Source organism: Neolamprologus multifasciatus, chromosome 16, assembly GCF_963576455.1.
Source record: "Neolamprologus multifasciatus chromosome 16, fNeoMul1.2, whole genome shotgun sequence".
Lineage (NCBI taxonomy): Eukaryota > Metazoa > Chordata > Actinopteri > Cichliformes > Cichlidae > Neolamprologus > Neolamprologus multifasciatus.
Genome location: NC_140454.1, coordinates 17429696 through 17437954, shown reverse-complemented (window position 1 = coordinate 17437954; position 8259 = coordinate 17429696). Strand labels below are relative to the sequence as shown.

At 39.9% G+C, this 8259-nt stretch overlaps 1 protein-coding gene across 2 annotated transcripts in view; it reads right to left on the bottom strand.

Moving 5' to 3' along the window:
- The window catches only part of gpm6bb (glycoprotein M6Bb), a 29353-nt gene that overhangs the window by 11278 nt on the left and 9816 nt on the right, over positions 1-8259 (bottom strand). The gene's annotated exons all lie outside the window — the stretch shown is intronic.

Here is an 8259-nt window from a genome sequence, read left to right as displayed (position 1 = left end):
TCATAGCAACAACTCCTGTTTAATGTTATTGGACAGTTTAGAGGATCATTGCATCTAACTCCATGAAAGAAGTCCAAAGGCCAACAAACGAATCGCACAAAACTTTACAGAGTTCTGTAATCTGTGTATCTTATTGTAAAATAGATTGTTATCTGAGAGTACAGTGCGGGATTACATTGAATACAGGATGTTACAGGATGTTGCAAATCCCTGTGTTAGCTAAAGTCCTCCTCCTCCACGGGGGATAACAGTAGGAAGCTGGTGACTCTCCAAACAACAAGCTTGTAATGAAGGGATCCCACTGTCTCTGGGTGGAGGACTTTAAATGAAAATCACATTGGACCCTTTTCCTCTGATGACTTTCACATGCTCCCACTCCCTGACTAATACTCCTAGTTAGGCATCCAACCACTTCCTCTCACTCTATTGTCCATCTCTTTGCGACAGCAGTAGTAGTCTGGCCTTACAACAGAAGCTATATTTGACACATTTGCATCACGAGGATACAGGAGAAAAAGATGTTTGTGTGATTTTTCTTTTAAAGTGTCTGTGTGGGTGACATTGTGTGAGAGAAACAGAAAAAAACATGAAAAGAAAGAAAAAAGAAAGCGAGAGTCCAAGAAGCCTGGATACAAAGAGCCAGTGTGTGCAGCCCCAGACTGTCCATCACACTGGACTCTCAGGGGCCATTCAGAATAGCACTGAACCACGGCCTTGCTCTTCCGGCCCACAGGCTGCAGGCCCAGGACAAGCTCACCACTGAGCTCCATCCTGTGTGCCCCTCCAGCACTGTACACAGCTTAGCCACAATGGCCCACAGCAGCCTCTTCACACTCCAGGAGGATCCTGTTTGTAAAAGCATCTCAGATTGTCAGCGTGTGAATGAGATAGCTTATTAAGACCAACATGAGTTGCAAAGCAAGCTGGAATCTAAAGTTATAACACACCGAGGCGAAGACAGACAGAGACATACGGCTAATGAGAGTAAAGTGTAGAACTGCTTCTGTGTCCAAGACCTCCAGGGGTCCAAAAGCACCACAATTTACTAGGTGTCAGTTTTGTTATTTTGTCTCTTTGCTTGGTTGTTTTTTTTACTTCTTTTTTTGAGCATTTCATTCCTTTGTTTGATAGCCAGCAGTAGCTCAAGACAATAAATGAGAAGAGAAAGAAAACTTGGGTGTAATTTTGTTAAGGAATTATAAAGGGCAAAATCTAGTTTCATCAAATTACCACATACCAGTAGGCATACAGGGAGTAATATCATTACCAGTCATTTCTTGATTTATCTGTCCAATGAAGTTACCACACACTGCCCACTAAGATCTGAGTCATCACTAACCCCTTCAGCTGACCTTGCTGCATCACTGCCACCCTCGATCCCTCAGCCACAGTCATCAAGCCAACATAACCATAATCAAAATCTTTAGCTGGGATGCTTGGTAAATGTGGAATAATGTCTATTTTCTGCTTTAGCTGAACAGAGAAATGTGTGCCACATGTGAGCGGTGTTTTGGAAGACTTTTCTTTTTATTTGGTACATACCAGACACAAACACAGTTGCACCTATCCAAACAAAGAATAACACAGCACAAGCATAAACAAGCACTGCATAATCATATGCACATAGAAAAGTATGCATATGATATACAAGCAAAACCCCCACACAGATATAAACATACTTGGATACACACAATTTATAGTGAACAGTTTGCAAACCCTCAATTTCTTCCCAGTTCCCGGAACAACAAGCTGGCTTCCAGCTCCATTAAAAACACCATCCAGTTTCAATTAAAAAAAAGAAAAAAAAAATCTCGGCTCATTGCTAACAGATGTGTTTGTTTACAGCTAATGCTAAGTATTGTTGTTTGTTGCTCCATTGGGGCAAACTGCCAAAACACCACTTATGAAAAAGAGTCTTATTTTTCCACACTCTCTGCTGAGTGGAGCGATAGTTAAAATTGCTCTAATGGCTATAATGGTAATTCTCAAGAGATGAGGGAGCATGGAAATTCGTTAGAGGTGGTCTCACTGTGCTTATCCCAGAAGAGAAACCTAAAGACTGATTGCAATTCCCCTGACTGCACATGCTAGGGGAGACTTACAAACATATAGGATGTGTTCATTAACGCTAACAGGCAGTGCTGACTGTAAAGGCTCATCATTTTTTATGTACATGTGGGGATAAGGGAAATAAAGAATTCTGGGAAGCTCTGTCATCTTATTAGAATATCATTTGTAGTGTCATCAGTTTGAGTCTCTTTTTCTTCATTCTTTAACTGGGTTAAAATAGCTAAGCTATGCATCAACAAAAAATACTTTAAAAAATGCAAAGGCTAGTTCTTGTTTCAAAAAAAAAAAAAAAAAAAAACATGATAATTTGAATCTGCTTGCAAAGTTACTGACCTCATCACATTGTCAGCAACCTGAGACATATGACTGTATTTTTTTTTTTAAATTGCTTGTCTTATTTCACAAAGCGTGACAAAAAATTCAAGGATTCCTGTTGATTCCTACAAGAAGGTGATGAGCAAGTTAATGACCCGCTCTCTCTCCCCCTTTAGTGTACAAACTACTCAAGGCTATTGATGTAACACTGCTAATGTCAGGTTCATTTATCTTTGTCCTCGCCGCTCATCCGCCTCATTAATCATCAGTTCTCCCCGAAAACACAACTCAAACGCACCCTGTGACGCTAGCATGATGATGACCTGCGGCAACACAACGTCCCTCCTGCTGCAGGAGTGGAGTCTGCTGAAAGCAGCCCACAGATTTAAACCAATTAGATCACACAACATGCACAGGCAATTTTGCAAATGAACTGAAAACTTTGGTTCAAACAAAACAGTGAAGCATGGATGTTGGTCTAAAATTTAAAAATCCCCCAAAGAGCAAAAGCTGAAACGAAACCAAGCATGCTGGAGAAGGTTAAAGCCCCAGTAAACACAGCAATGAAAAGAACTGAACTGGCTCTTTGTATTTGTAACTCTTTTGTCCTGCCTCTGGTCTTGGTTTTCGTCTGATTGAGTTTCCATGGTTGTTTTTCTTCTACCCAGCAAAAATGTTTGTTTTTTTCTTCTTCTTTTTTCAGCAAATTCTCTCTTCCTTTCTCCCCCTGACACTCTTGTTTCTCCTTCTCTTTCCTTCCTGCATGGCTCTGCCTTCTGTATCTCCGTCTCTCACTTGCCTTGCTGCTATGTTCCATCGTTTAATTGTGTCCTGTCTTGTGAAGGCAACTCTCCACAGTAAATCACAGCTTTTGTTTGAGATCTTGTCAGGTAAGCACTTTCTTGAGCTTACTACATGCCTTCCTTGACCAAAACTTTTATATATTCTCTTTGAATAAATCAACAGTTTCTTAACCGACAGTTAAATTAAAGTTTCCTCCTAATGACACAGAAATCTTTGCCCATGCCATGAACACACTCCTAATTCTCCTCCTGGGCATCCCTGTCTCAGAAAGAAAAGCAATGGGAGGAAATCTATCTGGTGACAACAAGAAAGTGGAAGTCACTACTTTAGCTGTGGGTGAAAACTATAGCTTAGGCTGAAAGCATATATGCACACTGTCATCTTTGTCAATCTCCCATGTGACCAGAGTCCAAGAGAGGGCGAGAGTGCATGCTGTGTGGTTGTGTTGTGGTCAAGGGTAAACCCTTCATCTTCTGATTTGCACCATATGCCCTCTGCTCCTGCAGCATACATTAGCAACCTCTGACCGGTCTCTTCCCTCCATCTGGTGGTTTCTAAATCATAAAGAGGACACATGAAAGGAAGGCACGTCTACATTTCCTACACGGGGACGCAAAGCATCCTCTGGGCTGATAGAGACAACAGAGGAAACAGCATGTGAAAATTGAAGAAACAGAAAATCACAAAGAAAAAAAAGACCTGTAAAAACTTAAAGAGGGAGAAATTAAAGCCAAGACGACGACACCATGAGAAACAACTCGTGAAAATAACAGGGCCAGGCCAAAATGAATGATGAGAGATGACCAGAGGAGGAGACAGTGAGGAAGATATTGGCTGTGTTTGTTTGGCAACAGCAGGCCGAGAAGCCCCAGGGGCATGCTAATGAGAGAAAGGCCTTTCAGCTGAGGAAGGGGGGGGCTGGTGGAGTAGAGTTGGAGTGGGGTCTTCTCACGAATACCAGACCTCAGAGATGAGGGGGAACAACAGGGGAGGGGAGCCTCGGGGGTCAGGGAAGTGAACTTAGCAGGGATCCCACAACAACAAATGCTGCACTAATCTTCAAGCGTTTTTTACCATCAGCCCCATTAAAGCAAGAAGAACCAACATGTTCCTTATGTTTGAAGTGTTTGATCTCTGCATATGTGCGTTAACAGCTGATTCAGTGGATTCCACACTTGTGATTCACATTAGGTATAACAGGAGCTCAAGTAAAGCATCCAGTGAGCCTGATTATGTGCTGGACTAAATGTACTGGAATGGTCGACACTGGATGTTTCATGTTACTGAGAAAAAAATTAAAAAGTCAAGATCAATCCAGTGATCCACCTGCAAACCTTTAAGAGTGTTTGGACAACAACATGTTTATATCATTTGTGTGAGAGGAAATTTAAAACATGTGATCAGAACAGGTCAAAATGTGCTTTAGGACTTATTTTAATAAATTCTCGATTTTAGTACCAAAACATGTGCCTTTCATTAAAAACTCTCACTGTGAATAAACTTTTGTTTTGGCATAAAGATCATAGTTATCACAAAAAATGCATCCATTACTTGGATGAAAAAGTGCTATCGGGCAAAAAAAAGAAGTAGTATAAATAGTATTTACACGTCTTTTGTAATGTTTGTTTGTTTTTTGTTTTTTTTTATCTAAAGCAGGACAAAAAAAAATGAAGCAAAGTGCTAAAAACTCCAGCAGAAATGAACATATCTAAATTCCATCTTTTTGAAAACTGTACTCACTCATTTAAATTTAATTATGGCTTAAAGTTATGTACTATTGGGGACATGGCCTCTTCAATAGGAGGATACCAAAACAGACAGTACATGTGAAATCTAAGGAAGCACGCTAACCAAGCTTAGCTGATAACTTATCAAATTTGGTCACTTGTGGCTCCAAAGTCCGAAATGGAGCCTAGATGTTAAAATAGAGGCTTGAAATACAAAGATTTCCCCAATGCTATTGTTACCTGTTTAGGCAATCTATAGCACTGGTAGCTTGTAGTGAACATTCAGTTTTGAATATTTAGTTCAGTTCATTCAGTTAAAAGTGGGCTGCGTTCACTATCGAGTCTCATTTCACTCCACGATATCTAACAGTAATTCCTTAGCTGATAAGTTGAAAGACAACATAGTGAAGGAAGAAGAGCCACAAGAGACCTAGGGAGCAGGTCAAACACTCAAAATCTGCATTTCAACCTAAGTGGCTAATGACGTTTCTTTGCCTCGTATACAGTAATGAGCAGACTGAGACGGTCAACTGTGGTATGAGTCTATCTGTAATACAGTGGTGTGCTAAGGTCTTGAGGACATTTTGCTTCCAAGGAGCCAGACTTTGTCATAATTTTTAAAGTGGTCTTGAGCCATAGTTCTTCAGGCCTTCTGAAGGCTTTTCTTTGGACATTGTCTGCACTTTTTTCACTCATTTTCAGTGCACTCCTTGTACCTGAGCATTTTCAGAATGTTGACAGAGAACAGAATAAATGACAATTAACATCCAAAGAAGACATTTGAATGCCCTTAAAGAAGCTGGGAGATCTGGGCGATGACCAGTGTTAAGGTGCCATAAGGTCATTTAGTTTGTCCACCAGATACCGGTACTGGAATTATGACATTACAAAGTGAGTGAGATACTATTAGTATTACATTAAATACTGCAGTTATCATCAGAAACGATATAGTGTCAATTCTTTGAATGTTGACTGGTGGTGCTTTTACAGCAATTAAATAAAAAAAATGTCATGCAAAGTAGAACAGTATATGAGCTGAACCAAATGAATAAAGCCCAAAAGAAAGGCTGCACTCAGCTTTACCTAAAATACTAACAGGCTGTGGGAATAATCATGTGAAAGCCTGAGTGCTGCAAGCTCAGATTCAGTGTGGACACAGCGCCACACCCTTACTTGAGGACACAATCTGAATGATGATGAAGCTCATACAAATGTGGGAGGCTTCATTGTGGGTCAACCTTTCATGGTGTGAGACTCGGATCCTGAATGCTCGCCAGTGTTCAGTCACCCATGAAGACCTGCACCCCTGCTTGGCTCACACTATGGAAGGAGTTCTCATGGAACCAGGTCTGTGCCCAGGCTCAAGCACTACTTACACCCATCAAAGGCCTGAGAAAGCAGGCTCACCACACGGGAACAGAGGAAGACAGTTTAAACCAAATGGGCATGTGGCATCAACTATGTCAGAAATAACTAACTGTGAAGGTTAACATCTGTTGTAAAGGTGAAGAAAAGCAAAATCAAATGGCAAGCTGGTATTTTGTGGTGCTCATGGAAAAAACTTCAACAATCAACATCTTTAAGCTTGATATTCTTGTGAACTTTGTTTTGGTCATTTGTTGTAGTCAGTGAGTTTCTCTTTTCTAGTGGCATTAGTGACCTAGTTTTAACCGCAGTCCCTCTTCGTATCTCGATCTGCTTTGTATGTGCGCCTTTATGTATGGCATGAATCCAGGTTATTGATTGGTACAGAAGCATGGCACAGCAAACCCATTATGCAGATCCATTCATTTGTTTACTGACACCATTTCATCTGCTCTGGGAGTCTACAGAGAAACAAAAGCCATACAAATTCTCTGACATTTACTGAACAATCAAACATATGATTTATTTGAAAATCCAAAGTTTTGGCCCTAACTCAATCTAAAAGTACATCTGCTCCTGCCATATTATGATTAAATGAGACAATTCAATCTATATAAGGTTCTGATTTGCTTTACTACTACTACTACAAAAACAAAAAAAACCCAGTGGAAACTCAGTGGAAAAAATAATTTTAACCAAAACTCATTATAGAAAGACATGCTCTCTACAAAACAGGGAAACCACAGAGGTTTTACTTCCTATTGGCTTTTTTAAACAAGTGAAAATCTATTTTCCCCCCTAATAAATTCAGTGTTTGAGCAGGTTCAAATTTGAAAGGTATCGAATTCTTTAATGGTGCAATTCTTAAATAACATCTTGGTCTTGGATGTTTTCTGTCATTCCAAATGTCTGTAGTAATTAGTAAGATCCAAAGACAACTTGTGTCTAGGGCTTTGTATCAATTAATCCTTTGATAATAATCCAAATCCTGGGGTTTTTTAAATGTCAGAAATGGCACCAATCCAAAGGTTCCTTTAAACACAATGACTGAAAAACAAAGATACTCTGCAATCTCATTTAAACAGCGTTTAAGATGATATTCTTACCAGATGTTGTTGAAGTTGAGCCTTAATTTGTTGACCTTATGAATACAAGACTTTCTGTAACCAACCATTACCCAACCTCAAAAATAAGGTCTTAAAACCAATCCCTGCATTCATTGGTGGTTCAAAAATACCATCCCATGGACCAATGCATTGTTCCTCACGCAGGAATTCTACCACAAGAATACAGCTGTTCATATTTTGTGTAGCACGGTAGCAAAAACTCAACCATGCCATTCAATTTATACCACTGTCAGAGACATACTTAATATCTTGGTATAAATGCCATCGTACAGATTCCAGATTTATTTTTTTCTCTCTGTATTTATTGCAAGCAAACAATGTCCATTGGTGTTTGACTCAGCACTTCTCTAATTGCATGTTTGTGTTACTATTGTGTCAGGGCTGGATATGGAGCAGCACTCACTCAGAGAAGCCTGGCAGCCATGTTTTTCCTCTAAAAGTGACTACATAACCCTGACTCTCTGGCACCTCCATAGCCTTTGTGGTTTTGGCCTAAGTGTTGGAGGTAGAGTAAAAGACACAGATTCTTTGTATTATCCAGGCTTTCTAGCGTACAGTACTTTGGCTACCGTTATCTTGGCTTGCCCGCACAGACAACAATTTCCATAAAGTATCAAATCCTTAAGAATTTTATAATTTCAGTCTTGAGTCAAAACAGTAAATCAGTGCCAGGAAACTTAAACCAATGAGAAAATGATACAGAAACATATACACATCATATTTTAACGATATGTGCTGGCATTACTGTTTGTTCTTCTTTCAGCGTGCACTAAAACTTTTAATGATATCTGGAAGAGGCTTTGCTATCTTTGTGTTCTGCCTCAATCAAGTTATGAACCCAGTCAACCAAC